At 37.2% G+C, this 18031-nt stretch overlaps 2 non-coding genes across 2 annotated transcripts; both read right to left on the bottom strand.

Annotated features, from left to right (window-relative positions):
• Positions 1–4422: 4422 nt before the first annotated feature.
• LOC127747829 (small nucleolar RNA R71) lies at positions 4423–4529 on the bottom strand. Its single transcript, XR_008009776.1, has one exon. It is a non-coding gene; the product is annotated as a small nucleolar RNA R71 (small nucleolar RNA).
• Positions 4530–9620: 5091 nt separating this feature from the next.
• Positions 9621–9724, bottom strand: LOC127748243 (small nucleolar RNA R71). Its single transcript, XR_008010185.1, has one exon. It is a non-coding gene; the product is annotated as a small nucleolar RNA R71 (small nucleolar RNA).
• Positions 9725–18031: the final 8307 nt, after the last annotated feature.

The following is an 18031-nucleotide window of genomic DNA, read 5'->3' as shown; positions in this document are numbered from 1 at the left end:
TTGTGCCAGTTTGGGCGTTTAACTCCCATTCTTGTGCCAGTTCCGGCGTTTAACACCGGGCAGTTTTGAGCTGATTTGGGAAGCCGGTTTGGGCCATCAAATCTCGGGAAAAGTATGGACTATTATACATTGCTGGAAAGCCCAGGATGTCTACTTTCCAACGCCGATAAGAGTGCGCCAATTGGGCTTCTGTAGCTCCAGAAAATCCACTTTGAGTGTAGGGAGATCAGAATCCAACAGCATCTGCAGTCCTTTTCAGCCTCTGAATCAGATTTTTGCTCAAGTCCCTCAATTTCAGCCAGAAAATACCTGAAATCACAGAAAAACACACAAACTCATAGTAAAGTCCAGAAAAGTGAATTTTAAGTAAAAACTAATAGAAATATACTAAAAACTAACTAAAACATACTAAAAACATACTAAAAACAATGCCAAAAAGCGTACAATTTTTCTGCTCATCAAATGTCCACTAAAACTTTTATAAGACCCAAAACAAGAAAAACATTGTCATGATTAGATTTGGAGGCCTTTGAAGAAAGGATAGAATTATCAGCAAACAATAGGTGATTTATCATAGGATAACTTCATTTAACTTGAATTTTTGAAATCCGTCTATTTTATTTTTGCTTTGTGTAGTGATGAAAAGATTTATGCTGGTTCGGAATTTAGACAAAACAAGAATCACTTATTGATAGCATAGTCCAAATTGGAAATGGATTCCCTCAATCAAAGTTTAATTCAAATTAAAATAACCGAGAGTAATTAAACCTCGGGCTGTCTTCCCTAGGAACTAGTGACCACAAGCACACAAACTTGGTTGCGAAATCAAAAGGGGTTTTTCAATGATGAAGCAAACAATTCAAGGAATTAAAGAACAATCAAAATTGCAATTAATGAAGTAATAAAGGAATTAAAGAACTATCTATGTAATATGGACAAGTAATCCTTTAAAATGATGGAAATGTGGTTCAAAACATAAATGGAGCCTTGACTTGGGATGAGTTATGGAATCCCTTCCTTGCCATAACCACAACTATGATAATTATGATGGATTAATCTCACCTAGTCAATCCTTAACATCGAAGAGTAAGTCAAGTGAGCATAATTGTTATTAATCTATAAATCCTAGCTAACATACTAATTACCTTAGTAAAAAGCTAGCGTTAGTGGAAACAATAACAACTAACAACCCAAGAATTATCACTAAATGTCGGACATTATGGCTTTAGTATTCCGTATACTCACTTCCCCAAGCCAAGGAGTGGAAATCTACTCCATATTCAAAATTGGCATTTTAAAAAACACATGTTGGGCATATTCACAAAACATGGCAAAATTGAGAAAATGCTTGGAACTAAGAACAACCAATGAACAAAATCAACAGTGTTAACTCAACAAACATAAAATAACCATTAAACATCAAATTCTTTAACTAGAAATCAAAATTCCAAATACAAATATATATTGATAAAGGAAATTAAAATATATGAGAAAGTGTAGAACAAGTAGTGTAATAAAAGAAAAAATTAAGAAATACTTACAATGGAAATAGATAGAATCCAAGATCAAAATTGAAAAATGCAGACTTGTGATACAAACTCTAACTAAAACCTAAGAAAACTTGAGAGAAACCTAAGCTAAAACTACCCTAAACTACCTAAAAATATGCCTAAGTATGTTGTGTGAATGTATGGTATCTATGGTGTGTTGCTAGCCCTCCTTATATGCTCCAAGGCCTTCAGAAATGGGCCAAAAGCCTTCCAAAACGTGATCCATGTGACTTTTTAATGAAAGTGGAATAAAATTGATTAAATTAAGCATAAAATAACATATTTTCACAATTGGACATAATTTAGAGAGAAAACACGAAAATATGCTATTTAAGTGAATAAATGTGGATTTTTGTGATGAAATACACTCAATTCAATCCAAAATTTATCCTCAAATGTGGATTCATCAATTTCTCCATACTTAAACAATAGCATGTGCTCATGCTAATCAAAATAAAGGAGAAGGGCTAAAGGGCAAGCAACTTATTTAATGCACTAACTCTGCGCATGCAACTATCCTAAATATGATCTACTTATATTTGCACTAAGGTCTCTACTGAACTTGGTAAAAACAAACAATGGAAATTCAATCAACCCAAGGTAAATCATCAGGGTCAAGGCAAGAGATCAATGCAAAGTGGCCAATGTCCAAAGATTTGATTTGAAATTTTCAAAAACCAATTCCACAACTTGCAAGAGGACATAAGATAAGGGATGAAAACATAGAATTGAGCGATCGAACCCCTCACCGGATATGTATACGCTCTAATCGCTCAGTGTTTAGGGCTTAACCACTCAATCCTCCTTTAATCATGTTTTTCTATGATTTGTGATGCGTGAGCATCTTTCCTATCTTTTTCTAGTGAATTTGCATTTGATTTGTTGAGTTTAATCAATAATTAATTATCTTTTAGCTACTATGGATGTTACTTTGAGTCATGTACAATTCTATTTATTTTAGGTAGCATTTGGCTGGATTTGATAGAGTTTCCGTAGAAAAAGAGAAAAAGGCGAATGATGTTGTCAACCCTGACCTCTCTGCACTCAAACCTGAGTAACTCGAGCTACAGAAGTCCAATAGATGTGATTTTAGTAACGTTGGAAAGCTAACTTCCAGAGCTTCTAATGATATATAATAGTCCACACTTCTCTCCCACCGATTCGGCCAAGGCTGCGCCTAACTTAAGATTTCTCAAGTTAGGCGCAAGACAACAACAACAACACTCAACCATAGGCTTGACACTTCAAGTAAGGCGCACAAATTCTCCAAGTAAGGCACAGAATCATTCAAGTGAACTAAAAACCATGCGGCCAAGTTCAACTAAGGCGCAAGGTATCCTTGAGTTAGGCGCAACACATGAGCTTGGATAGCCATTCCTCACTGCACCCTTCAAGTAAGGCGCAATGTCAAGCCAAGTTAGGCGTGCCTTCCTACGAAGCAAGTGGTCCCCATTCATCAGTTGAAAATACGTGAATTATTTAATTAATTCTGAATTAAAACTTTAATTTTTATTTTAAAATAGGAAAAGATATTATTTTAGTTTTAGAAAATAGATTTTAAATTAATTAGGATTAGATATAAAAGAGAAAAGAAACTTCTCTTCTGGGGATGATTCCACCTCATTCAAAATTTACAGTTTACCAGAATCCTAATTTTCACTCTGAACCATGAGTAACTAAACCTCCACTATTAAGGTTAGGAGCTCTATCTATTGTATGGATTAATTCTATTATTTTTCTATTTTAATTCATGTACTGATTTATAATTCAAGAATTGTTTTCATTCTTTATTTTATGAATTTGGATGGAACGGAAGTATGACCCTCATTCTAATTGAGTTCTTGTATAACATGGATAATCTCTTTACTTGAACAACAACTTGAAAACATACTCTCCTTTATTTTTTCTTATTTTTCATTTCCCATTCCCCTGTCCCCTCTTTGGTTTTATTTTTTTTCTTTTGATTTTTTTTAAAACTTACAGCATTCCTCTTTTTTTTATTTTCCTTTTTATTTTTATTTCCTATTATTTTGGTTTTTGTTTTCTTCCATTATTTTTTTTCTATATTCTATTAGTTTTGTTTTATTTTTATCTTTAATTTTTAAAAAAAAGAAATTTTATCATATATATTTTTTTTAATTTCTGAAATTAAGTTTGGTGTCCCCTAGTTATTTTTATTTTAAATTTTCTATTTATTTTTTTATAATTTTTGAAATTTTTTGACTTTAATTATTTAGTTGTTTTATTTTATTTCTTTTACACAAGTTACCTCACTGGAAATTCTCTGCACTCTGACGTAGAGATTTCCATCTTTTCTTGTTTTCTGTTTGTTTATGAGCAGGAACAGAGATAAGGAACCTCTTTTAGACTTTGATCCTGAATCCGAAAAGACTTTCAAGCAGCGTTTGCAACAAGCAAGATTTTACAAGTCTGCAGAGTCCACTATGGATCATAATAATGCTGCTAATGCCAATGTGAAAAATCTAGTTGGGAATGAGCAACCTAAAAGAGTGCTTGGCTCATACACTATTCCTACTGCAGATCTTATAGAAAAAGTATTGTGGTGCCTCCTATAGCTGCAAACAACTTTGAACTGAAGCCACAGGTAGTCACTTTGGTGCAACAAAACTGTCAATATCATGGACTCCCTCAGGAAGATTCCAATCAGTTTATCTCTAATTTTCTGTAAATTTGTGATACTGTGAAAACTAATGGGGGGAATCCTGAGGTGTACAAACTCATGCTCTTCCCATTTACCTTGAAGGACAAAGTAAAGCTGTGGCTAGATTCTCAACCCAATGAGAGTTTGGATACTTGGGATAAGATTGTCACTGGGTTTCGTACTAAATTTTTCCCACCAAAGAAGCTGACTAAGCTTGGGGTGGAGGTTTAGACTTTCAGACAGAAGGATGGTGAGACCCTCTATGAAGCTTGGAAGAGGTACAAGTTGCTGACTAGGCAATGCCCTCCGGACATGTTCTCTAAATGGACCCAACTAGATATCTTTTTTGAAGGCTTGGGTGAAATGTCCAAGATGTGCTTAGATAATTCTGCAGGTGGTTCATTGCACATGAAGAAGACATCGAAAGAAACTATTGAGCTTATTGAGTTGGTTGCTAGCAATCAATATTTATACTCATCTAATAGGAATCCTGTGAACTCTGAGACTCCTCAGAAGAGAGGTGTTTTAGAAGTGGAAGCTATTGATGCCATTCTTGCTCAGAACAAGCTTTTGACTCAGCAACTAAATCTAATTACTCAACAGTTGAGTGGAATGCAAATTTCAGCTGTCAACACTCAGAATGCACATCAAGAGGTCCCTTATGACATGACAGGTAATTTTATGCAACATAAAAATTATGATTATGCTCAATCTTCTTCTGAACAGGTCAATTACATGGGAAGTGCTCTTAGAAATCCCAATAATGATCCCTATTCTAAGACCTACAATCAAGGGTGGAGAAATCACCCAAATTTTGGGTAGAGAGAGCAACCTCAGAGGCCATAGAATTTTAATAATAATTCTCAGGGTGGTTTTCAAGAGAATAATTTTAATAACCACCAGTTTCAGTCATTTCAGCAAGCAACTTCTCAGCCCCATCAGAATAATGATTTGAAAGCAATATTGACAAGTTTTAGAGAGGAAACCAGAGCATCAATCAAGAACTTGGAGATTCAAATGGGTCAATTAGCCACAAAAGCTAATGAAATTGATCAGAGGACCACTAATAGCCTTCATGGTAACACAATTCCAAATCCAAGAGAGGAATGCAAGGCTATCACCTTGATAAGTGGACAAGTGGCAAGTACGGAAGTACAAGTTAATGAGGAGACAGTTGAAAAAGAAGCTCCAGAGGAGAAGAAGGAAGAAGTAGAGCACGTCCCTCCAAAGCGTGTGGACAACCCATTCCCAGACTCTCTTGACACTTATCCTACATTACCAAAGGCTCCCGAGTACAAGCCTAAAATGCCATATCCTCAAAGACTTCATAAGGAGACCAAAGACAAGCAGATTTCAAAGTTCTTGGAAGTATTCAAAAAGTTACAAATCAATATTTCTTTTGCTTAGGTTTTGGAGCTGATGAGCGGATAATTTATACGCTTTTGGCATTGTTTTTAGGTAGTTTTTAGTAGGATCTAGCTACTTTGAGGGATGTTTTCATTAGTTTTTATGCAAAATTCATATTTCTGGACTTTACTATGAGTTTGTGTGTTTTTCTATGATTTCAGGTATTTTCTAGCTGAAATTGAGGGACCTGAGCAAAAGCCTAATAGAGGGCTGACAAAGGACTGGTGATGTTGTTGGATTCTAACCTCCCTTCACTCGAAATGGATTTTCTAGAGCTAAAGAACTCCAAATGGCGCGCTCTCAACGGCGTTGGAAAGTAGACATCCATAGATTTCCAGCAATATATAATAGTTTATACTTTGTTCGAGTTTAGATGACGCAAACTGCGTTCAACACCAGTTCCATGCTTCATTCTGGAGTAAAACGCCAGAAACACATCACGAACCAGAGTTAAACGCCAAAAACACGTTATAACTTGGCGTTTAACTCCAAGAGAAGCCTCTGCACGTGTAAAGCTCAAGCTCAGCCCAAGCACACACCAAGTGGGCCCCGAAAGTGGATTTCTACATCAAATACTTATCTCTATAACCCTAGTAGCTAGTTTAGTATAAATAGAACTTTTTACTATTGTATTCAGTGTCTTTTGACCACGTTTTATCTTGAGATTGTTTTTGGATTACCTTATGATCCTTTGATCATGTTTAGGGGGGCTGGCCATTCGGCCATGCCTGGACCACCATCACTTAACGGTGGAGTTTCTACACACCATAGATTAAGGGTGTGGAGCTCTGCTGTATCTCAAGTTTCAATGCAATTACTACTATTTTCTATTCAATTCAGCTTATTCTTATTCTAAGATATTCGTTGCACTTCAACATGATGAATATGATTATCCGTGACACTCATAATCATTCTCACCTATGAACACGTGATTGACAACCACTTCTGTTCTACCTTAGAACGAACGAACATCTCTTGGGTTCCTTAATCAAAATCTTCGTGGTATAAGCTAGAATTATTGGCGGCCATTCTAGAGAATCCGAAAAGTCTAAACCTTGTCTGTGATATTCCGAGTAGGATTTAGGGATTGAATGAATGTGATGATCTTCAAACTCGTGATTGTTGGGCGTGATGAAAAATGCAAAAGAATCAATGAATTCTATTCCGACATGATCGAGAACCAACAGATGATTAGTCGTGCTGTGACAAGAGCATTTGGACCATTTTTACTGAGAGGATGGGATGTAGCCATTGACAACAGTGATGCCCTACATACAGCTTGCCATGGAAAGGAGTATGAAGGATTGAAAGTGAGAAAGCAGTATGTTGCAGAGATTCAACAGGGATAAAGCATCTCCATACACTTATCTGAAGTTCCTGCCAATGATTTACATAAGTATCTTTATCTTATTTTATGCTTTATTTATTATTAATTTTTGAAAACCTTTATAACCTTTTGAATCCGCCTAACTGAGATCTACAAGATGACCATAGCTTGCTTCATACCAACAATCTCCGTGGGGATCGACCCTTACTCACGTAAGGTTTATTACTTGGACGACCCAGTGCACTTGCTGGTTAGTTGTGCGAAGTTGTGACAAAGTGTGATTCACGTTTGAGAGCGCTACTAAGTCTTTGGTGTCATTGTTGATGATCACAATTTCGCCTAGCAAGTTTTTGGCGCCGTTGCCGGGGATTGTTTGAGTTTGGACAACTGACGGTTCATCTTGTTGCTCAGATTAGGTAATTTTCTTTTTATTTTATTTTCAAAAATTTTTCAAAAATCTTTCAAAAAATCTTTACTTCTGTTTTCAAAAAATTATTCTAAATTTTTAAGAATGAACTCTAGTTTTTCATAAAGCATGTTGAAGCTTGGCTGGCTGTAAAGCCATGTCTAACTCAATTGGATTGAGGCTTCCCCTTATCAGTATATGAAGTTAGATGAAGTATCAGCTGTTGTATGTCTGATTTGTATGCTAAAGCTTGGCTGGCCATTGGCCATGTCTAATTCCTGGACCGGAGCTTTAGACTAACATTGCAAAGATTCCTGGAATTCTTATTAAAATTTTGAATTTCTTATTTTATTTTTCCTATATGTTTTCGAAAAAAATAAAAAAAATCATAAAAATCAAAAATATTTTATGTTTCTTGTTTGAGTCTAGTGTCAATTTTTAAGTTTGGTATCAATTGCATGTTTTTAAAATTTATGCATTTTTCAAAAATTCATGCATGTGTTCTTCATGATCTTCAAGTTGTTCTTGATAAGTCTTCTTGTTTGATCTTCATATTTTCTTGTTTTGTGTCTTTTGTTGTTTTTCATATGCATTTTTGCATTCATAGTGTCTAAGTATTAAAAATTTCTAAGTTTGGTGTCTTGCATGTTTTTCTTTTCTTGAAAATTTTTCAAAAATAAGTCTTGATGTTCATCTTGATCTTCAAAGTGTTCTTGGTGTTCATCTTGACATTCATAGTGTTCTTGCATGCATCATGTGTTTTGATTCATAATTTTCATGTTGTGAGTCATTTTTTTGTTTTTCTCTCTCATCATTAAAAATTCCAATCAAAAAAATATCTTTTCCTTTTTTCTCTCATAAATTTCGAAAATTTGAGTTGACTTAGTCAAAAAATTTTTAAAACTTAGCTACTTCTTATAAGTCAAGTCAAATTTTCAATTTTAAAAATCCTATTTTTTCAAAATCTTTTTCAAAAATCAAATCTTTTTCATTTTTTTATTATTTTCGAAAAAAAATTTTAAAATTTATTTTCGAAATCTTTTTCTTATCTTTATTTCAAAATTGAAATTTTACTAACAATTAATGTGATTGATTCAAAAATTTGAAGTTTGTTACTTTCTTGTTAAGAAAGGTTCAATCTTTAAATTCTAGAATCATATCTTTTAGTTTCTTGTTAGTCAAGTAATCAATTTTAAATTTTAAAAATTTAATCTTTTTTAAAATATCTTTTCCAATCATATCTTTTTAAAATATCTTTTTCAAAATCAATTTCAAAATCTTTTCTAACTTCTTATCTTCTCAAAATTGATTTTCAAATCTTTTTCAACTAACTAATTGACCTTTTGTTTATTTCTTATATTTTTCAAAACCACCTGACTACTTTTCCCTCTCTAATTTTTGAAAATTCCTCCCTCTTTTTCAAAATTCTTTTAATTAACTAATTGGTTCAAATTTTGATTTTAATTTTAATTCTTCTCTAAAAAATTTTTGAAAATCACTAACCCTTTTTCAAAATTATTTTTCGAAATTCTCTCCCTCTCATCTTCTTCTATTTATTTATTCATCTACTAACACTTCTCCTCTACTCAAGAATTCGAACCTATCCTCCCCCTTATGTTTGGATTCTTACCTTTTCCTTCTTCTATTCCTTCTTTCTTCTACTAACATAAAGGAATCTCTATACTGTGACATAGAGGATTTCTCTTCCTTTTCTGTTCTCTTCTTTTTCATATGAGCAGGAACAAGGAAAAAGGCATTCTTGTTGAAGCTGATCCTAAACCTGAAAGGACTCTGAAGAGGAAACTAAGAGAAGCTAAATTACAACAAGCTAGAGACAACCTTACTGAAATTTTCGAACAAGAAAAGGATATAGCAGCCGAACCCAACAACAATAATGCAAGGAGGATGCTTGGTGATTATACTACACCTACTTCCAAATTTGATGGAAGAAGCATCTCAATTCCTGCCATTAGAGCAAACAATTTTGAGCTGAAGCCTCAACTAGTTGCTCTAATACAACAGAACTGCAAGTTCCATGGACTTTCATCAGAAGATCCCTATCAGTTTTTAACTGAATTCTTGCAGATCTGTGAGACTGTTAAGACTAATGGAGTAGATCCTGAAGTCTACAAGTTCATGCTTTTCCCTTTTGCTGTAAGAGACAGAGCTAGAACATGGTTGGACTCACAACCTAAGGATAGCCTGGACTCTTGGGATAAGCTTGTCACGGCCTTCTTGGCTAAATTCTTTCCTCCTCAAAAGCTGAGCAAGCTTAGAGTGAATGTTCAGACCTTCAAACAAAAAGATGGTGAATCCCTCTATGAAGCTTGGGAAAGATACAAGCAAATGACCAAAAGGTGTCCATCTGACATGCTTTCAGAATGGACCATTCTGGATATATTCTATTATGGTCTATCTGAGTTCTCTAAGATGTCACTGGACTATTCTGCAGGTGGATCCATTCACCTAAAGAAAATGCCTGCAGAAGCTCAAGAACTTATTGACATGGTTGCAAATAACCAATTCATGTACACTTCTGAGAAGAATTCTGTGAATAATGGGACGCCTCAAAGAAAGGGAGTTCTTGAGATTGATGCTCTGAATGCCATATTGGCTCAGAACAAAATGTTGACTCAGCAAGTCAACATGATTTCTCAAAGTCTGAATGGATGGCAAAATGCATCCAACAGTACTAAATAAGCATCTTCTGAAGAAGAAGCTTATGATCCTGAGAACCCTGCAATAGCAGAGGTAAATTACATGGGTTAACCTTATGGAAACACCTATAATTCCTCATGGAGAAATCATCCAAATTTCTCATGGAAGGATCAACAGAAGCCTCAATAAGGCTTTAATAATGTTGGAAGAAACAGGCTTAACAATAGCAAGCATTTTCCATCATCTTCTCAGCAATAGACAGAGAATTCTGAGCAGAGCTTCTCTAGCTTAGCAAATATAGTCTCTGATCTGTCTAAGGCCACTTTAAGTTTCATGAGTGAAACAAGGTCCTCCATTAGAAATTTGAGGCACAAGTGGGCCAGCTGAGTAAGAAAATCACTGAAACTCCTCCTAGTACTCTCCCAAGCAATACAGAAGAGAATCCAAAATGAGAGTGCAAGGCCATTGACATTGTCAATATGGCCGAATTCAAGGAGGAAGGAGAGGACGTGAATCCCAATGAGGAAGACCTCATGGGATGTCTCCCAACCAAGAAGGAGTTCCCTATTGAGGACTTAAAGGAATCTGAGGCTCATATAGAGACCATAGAGATTCCACTAAACCTCCTTCTGCCATTTATGAGCTCTGAGAACTATTCTTCCTCTAAAGAGGATGAAGATGTAACTGGAGAGCAAGTTGCTCAATATCTGGGAGCTATCATAAAGCTGAATGCCAAGTTGTTTGGTAATGAGACTTGGGAAGATGCACCTCCCTTGCTCATTAGTGAACTAGATACATGGGTTCAACAAACTTTACCTCAAAAGAAACAAGATCCTGGTAAATTCTTAATACCCTATACCATGGGCACCATGACCTTTGAGAAGGCTCTGTGTGACCTGGAGTCAGGTATAAATCTTATGCCACTCTCTGTAATAGAGAAACTAGGAATCTTTGAGATACAGGCTACCATATTCTCATTACAGATGGAAGATAAGTCAGTAAGACAAGCTTATGGATTGGTAGAGGACGTGTTAGTAAATGTTAAAGGCCTTTACATCTATGCTGATTTCATAATCTTAGACACTAGGAAGGAGGAGGATGAATGCATCATCCTTGGAAGACCCTTCCTAGCCACAGTAGGAGCTGTGATTGATATTGACAGAGGAGAGCTAGTCCTTCAATTAAATGGGGACTACCTTGTGTTTAAAGCTCAAGGATCTTCTTCTGCAACCATGGAGAGGAAGCATGAAAAGCTTCTCTCAATACAGAGTCAAATAAAGCCCCCATAATCAAACTCTAAGTTTGGTGTTGGGAGGCCACAACCAAACTCTAAGTTTGGTGTTGAATCCCCACATTCAAACTCTAAGTTTGGTGTTGGGAGTCCACAACATTGACCTAATCACCTGTGAGGCTCCATGAGAGTCCACTGTCAAGCTATTGACATTAAAGAAGCGCTTATTGGGAGGCAACCTAATTTTTATTTATCTAATTCTATTTTTATTTTTATTGTTCTTTTATGTTTTATTAGGTTCATGATCATGTGGAGTCACAAAACAAATACTAAAATTAAAAACAAAATAAAAAACAGCAGAAGAAACAGCACACCCTGGAGGAAGGGCTTACTGGCGTTTAAACGCCAGTAAGGAGCACCTGGCTGGCGTTCAATGCCAGAACAGAGCATGGATCTGGCGTTGAACGCTAGAAACATACAGCAATCTGGTGTTTAAACGCCAGGACTACACCCTGAGGAAAGCTGGCGTTAAACGCCAGAAGCAAGCATGGAACTGGCGTTCAACGCCAGAAGCATGTTGCAGACTGGCGTTGAACGCCCAAAACAAGCATAGAGCTGGTGTTTAATGCCAGAAACAAGCAGCAATCTGGTGTTAAACGCCAGAATTGCATGCAGAGGGTGTTTTACACGCCTAATTGGTGCAGGGATGCAAATCCTTGACACCTCAGGATCTTTGGACCCCACAGGATCACCTCAGGATCTGTGGACCCCACAGGATCCCCACCTACCTCAACTTACCTTCACTCTTCTTCACACAATCCAATAACACTCTTCCCCAAACACCCTTCGCCAATCAACTCAATCTCTATTCCTAATTACCCTTTCACCACTCACATCCATCCACTCTTCCCCAAAAACCCCACCTACCTTCAAAATTCAAAATTTCTTTCCCACCCAAACCCACCCTAAATGGCCGAACCTACTCCCTCTCCCTTCACTATATAAACCCTTCTATCCTTCTTCATTTTCACAAACCACAACCCTCTCTTCTTCACCTTGGCCGAAACCACACCCACTCTATTTCCTCCATATTCTCTTCTTCTTCTTTTTCTCTTCTTTCTTCTTTTGCTCGAGGGCGAGCAATATTCTAAGTTTGGTGTGGTAAAAGCATATCTTTTTTGTTTTTCCATAACCACTTATGGCACCTAAGGCCAGAGAAACCTCAAGAAAAGGGAAAGGAAAGACAAAAGCTTCCACCTCCGAGTCATAGGAGATGGAGAGATTCATCTCTAAAGCCCATCAAGACCACTTCTATGAAGTTGTGGCAAAGAAGAAGGTGATCCCCGAGGTCCCTTTCAAGCTCAAGAAAAATGAGTATCCGGAGATCCAACATGAGATTCAAAGAAGAGATTGGGAAGTTCTTACCAACCCCATTCAACAAGTCAGAATCTTAATGGTTCAAGAGTTCTATGCCAATGCATGGATCACTAGGAACCATGATCAAAGTATGAACCCAAATCCAAAGAATTATCTTACAATGGTTCGGGGGAAATACTTAGATTTCAGTCCGAAAAATGTAATGTTGGCATTCAACTTGCCTATGATGCAAGAAGATGCACGCCCCTACACTAGAAGGGTCAACTTTGATCAAAGGTTGGACCAAGTCCTTATGGACATATGTGTGGAAGGAGCTCAATGGAAAAGAGACTCAAGAGGCAAGCCGGTTCAATTAAGAAGACTGGACCTTAAGCTTGTGGCTAGAGGATGGTTAGAGTTCATCCAACGCTCCATCATCCCCACTAGCAACCGATCTGAAGTTACTGTGGATCGAGCCATCATGATCCATAGCATCATGATTAGAGAGGAAGTAGAAGTTCATGAAGCCATCTCTCTTGAATTCTACAAAATAGCCGAAAAGTCCTCCACCATGGCAAGGCTAGCTTTTCCTCATCTTATTTGCCATCTATGCTACTCAGCTGGAGTTATCATAGAAGGAGACATCCTCATTGAAGAGGATAAGCCCATCACTAAGAAGAGGATAAGCCCATCACTAAGAAGAGGATGGAGCAAACAAGAGAGCCCACTCATGGATCCCAAGAGATGCATGAAGAAGCTCATCACCAAGGAATTCTGGAGATGCCTCAAGAGATGCACTTTCCTCCCAACAACTATTGGGAACAACTCAACACTTCTCTAGAAGACTTGAGTTACAACATGGATCAATTAAGGGTGGAACATCAAGAGCACTCCATCATTCTCCATGAGATTAGAGAAGATCAAAGAGCAATGAGGGAGGAGCAACAAAGGCAAGGAAGAGACATAGAAGAGCTCAAGGACATCATTGGTCCATCAAGAAGAAGATGCCACCATCACTAAGGTGGACTCATTCCTTGTTCTTATTTTTCTGTTTTTTTATTTTTATGCTATATGTTTGTCTATGTTTGTGTCTTTACTACATGATCATTAGTATTTAGCAACTATGTCTTAAGGCTATGAATAAGTCCATGAATCCTTCACCTTTCTTAAATGAAAAATGTTTTTTATACAAAAGAACAAGAAGTACATGAGTTTCGAATTCATCCTTGAATTTAGTTTAATTATATTGATGTGGTGACAATACTTTTTGTTTTCTGAATAAATGCTTGAACAGTGCATATTTTTGATCTTATTGTTTATGAATGTTAAAATTGTTGGCTCTGGAAAGAATGATGAACAAGAGAAATGTTATTGATGATCTGAAAAATCATAAAATTAATTCTTGAAGCAAGAAAAAGCAGTGAAGAACAAAGCTTACGAAAAAAAAGTGGCGAAAAAAATATGAAAATATGAAAGAAAAAGAAAAAGCAAGCAGAAAAAGCCAATAGCCCTTAAAACCAAAGGGCAAGGGTAAAAAGGATCCAAGGCTTTGAGCATCAATGGATAGGAGGGCCCAAGGAAATGAAATCCAGGCCTAAGCGGCTAAATCAAGCTGTCCCTAACCATGTGCTTGTGGCATGCAGGTCCAAGTGAAAAGCTTGAGACTGAGTGGTTAAAGTTGTGATCCAAAAAGAGTGTGCTTAAGAGCTCTGGACACCTTTAACTGGGGACTTTAGCAAAGCTGAGTCACAATCTAAAAAGGTTCACCCAGTCATGTGTCTGTGGCATTTATGTATCCGGTGGTAATACTGGAAAACAAAGTGCTTAGGGCCACGACCAAGACTCATAAAAGTAGCTGTGTTCAAGAATCAACATACTTAACTAGGAGAATCAATAAACACTATCTGAACTCTGAGTTCCTATAGATGCCAATCATTCTAAACTTCAAAGGATAAAGTGAGATTCCAAAACTGTTCAGAAGCAAAAAGCTACAAGTCCCGCTCATCTAATTAGAACTAATATTCATTGATATTTTAGGATTTATAGTATATTCTCTTCTTTTTATCCTATTTGATTTTTAGTTTCTTGGGGACAAGCAACAATTTAAGTTTGGTGTTGTGATGAGCGAAAAATTTATACGCTTTTTGGCATTGTTTTTAGGTAGTTTTTAGTAGGATCTAGCTACTTTGAGGGATGTTTTCATTAGTTTTTATGCAAAATTCACATTTCTAGACTTTACTATGAGTTTGTGTGTTTTTATATGATTCCAGGTATTTTTTGGCTGAAATTGAGGGACCTGAGCAAAACCCTGATAGAGGGCTGACAAAGGACTGCTGATGCTGTTGGATTCTGACCTCCCTGCACTCGAAATGAATTTTCTAGAGCTAAAGAACTCCAAATGGCGCGCTCTCAACGGCGTTGGAAAGTAGACATCCAGAGCTTTCCAGAAATATATAATAGTTCATACTTTGTTCGAGTTTAGATGATGCAAACTGGCGTTCAACACCAGTTCCATGCTTCATTCTGGAGTAAAACGCCAGAAACACGTCACGAACCAGAGTTAAACGCCAAAAATACGTTATAAGGCGTTTAACCCCAAGAGAAGCCTCTGCACATGTAAAGCTCAAGCTCAGCCCAAGCACACACCAAGTGGGTCCCGAAAGTGGATTTCTACATCAAATACTTATCTCTGTAACCCTAATAGCTAGTTTAGTATAAATAGAACTTTTTACTATTGTATTCAGTGTCTTTTGGCCACGTTTTATCTTGGGATTATTTTTGGATTACCTTATGATCCTCTGATCACGTTTAGGGGGGCTGGCCATTCGGCCATGCCTAGACCACCATCACTTATGTATTTTCAACGGTGGAGTTTCTACACACCATAGATTAAGGGTGTAGAGCTCTACTGTACCTCAAGTTTCAATGCAATTACTACTATTTTCTATTCAATTCAGCTTATTCTTATTCTAAGATATTTGTTGCACTTCAACATGATGAATATGATGATCCGTGACACTCATCATCATTCTCACCTATGAACACATGATTGACAACCACTTCTGTTCTACCTTAGAACGAACGAACATCTCTTAGGTTCCTTAATCAGAATCTTTGTGGTATAAGCTAGAATTATTGGCGGCCATTCTTGAGAATCCGGAAAGTCTAAATCTTGTCTATGGTATTCCGAGTAGGATTCAGGGATTGAATGACTATGACGAGCTTCAAACTCACAATTGTTGGGCGTGATGACAAATGCAAAAGAATCAATGAATTCTATTCCGACATGATCGAGAACTAACCAGCAAGTGCACTGGGTCGTCCAAGTAATACCTTACGTGAGTAAGGGTCGATCCCACGGAGATTGTCGGCTTGAAGCAAGCTATGATTATCTTGTAACTCTTAGTCAGGATATCAATAATTCTCAGATTTAATTGTAAAATGTAAAAGAACATGAAATAAATACTTGTTTTGCAGTAATGGAGAACATGTTGAGGTTTTGGAGATGCTCTATCTTCTGAATCTCCGCTTTCCTACTGTCTTCTTCTTCATGCATGCAAGGCTCCATCCATGGCAAGCTGTATGTTGGGTTTCACCGTTGTCAATGGCTACCTCCCGTCCTCTCAGTGAAAATGTTCAACGCGCTCTGTCACAGCACGGCTAATCATCTGTCGGTTCCCGATCATGCTGGAATAGGATCCATTGATCCTTTTGCGTCTGTCACTACGCCCAACACTCGCGAGTTTGAAGCTCGTCACAACCATTCAATCCCTGAATCCTACTCGGAATACCACAGACAAGGTTTAGACATTTTCGGATTCTCAAGAATGGCCGCCAATGGATTCTAGCTTATACCACGAAGATTCTGATTAGGGAATCTAAGAGATACACACTCAATCGAAGGTAGAACAGAGGTGGTTGTCAGGCACACGTTCATAGGTGAGAATGATGATGAGTGTCACGGATCATCACATTCATCAGGTTGAAGAACAAGTGGTATCTTAGAATAGAAGCAAGCGTGATTTAATGAAAAACAGTAGTAATTGCATTAATTCATCAAGACACAGCAGAGCTCCTCACCCCCAACCATGGGGTTTAGAGACTCATGCTGTAGAATATACAATATGAAACGTGTAAAGTGTCATGAGGTACAGATACAATAGCAAAAAGTCCTATTTATGGTGAACTAGTGACCTAGGGTTTACAAAAATGAGTAAATGACGTAAAAATCCACTTCCGGGGTCCACTTGGTGTGTGCTTGGGCTGAGCATTGAAGCTTTCATGTGTAGAGACTTTTTCCTGGAGTTAAACGCCAGCTTTTGTGCCAGTTTGGGCGTTTAACTCCAACTTTTGTGCCAGTTCCGGCGTTAAACGCCGGGAATTCTGAAGCTGATTTGGAACGCCAGTTTGGGCCATCAATTCTTGGGCAAAATATGGACAATTATATATTTCTGGAAAGCCCAGGATGTCTACTTTCCAACTCAATTAAGAACGCGCCAATTGGGCTTCTGTAGCTCCAGAAAATCCACTTCAAGTGCAGGGAGGTTAGAATCCAACAGCATCTGCAGTCCTTTTTCAGCCTCTGAATCAGATTTTTGCTCAGGTCCCTCAATTTCAGCCAGAAAATACCTGAAATCACAAAAAAACACACAAACTCATAGTAAAGTCCAAAAATGTGATTTTTAATTAAAAACTAATAAAAACATAATAAAAACTAACTAAAATATACTAAAAATATACTAAAAACAATGCCAAAAAGCGTATAAATTATCCGCTCATCACAACACCAAACTTAAATTGTTGCTTGTCCCCAAGCAACTGAAAATCAAACAGGATAAAAAGAAGAGAATATACTATAAATTCCAGATTATCAATGAAACTTAGCTCCAATTAGATGAGCGGGACTAGTAGCTTTTTGCCTCTGAATAGTTTTGGCATCTCACTTTATCCTTTGAAGTTTAGAATGACTGGCATACATAGGAACTTAGAATTCAGATAGTGTTATTGATTCTCCTAGTATAGTATGTTGATTCTTGAACACAGCTACTTTATGAGTCTTGGCCGTGGCCCAAAGCACTCTGTTTTCCAGTATTACCACCGGATACATACATGCCACAGACACATAACTAGGTGAACCTTTTTAGATTGTGACTCAGCTTTGCTAGAGTCCCCAATTAGAGGTGTCCAAGGTTCTTAAGTACACTCTTTTTGCTTTGGATCACGACTTTAACCGCTCAGTCTCAAGTTTTCACTTGACACCTTCACGCCACAAGCACATGGTTAGGGACAGCTTGGTTTAGCCACTTAGGCCAGGATATTATTCTTGTAGGCCTTCCTATCCACTGATGCTCAAAGCCTTGGATCCTTTTTATTTTTACCCTTGCCTTTTGGTTTAAAGGGCTATTGGCTTTTTCTGCTTGCTTTTTCTCTCTCT

The sequence above is a fragment of the Arachis duranensis genome, chromosome 5, assembly GCF_000817695.3.
Source record: "Arachis duranensis cultivar V14167 chromosome 5, aradu.V14167.gnm2.J7QH, whole genome shotgun sequence".
NCBI classification, from domain to species: Eukaryota; Viridiplantae; Streptophyta; class Magnoliopsida; order Fabales; family Fabaceae; genus Arachis; species Arachis duranensis.
Note: the sequence above shows the minus strand (reverse complement) of the source record. Positions and strands in the feature narration are given on the sequence as shown.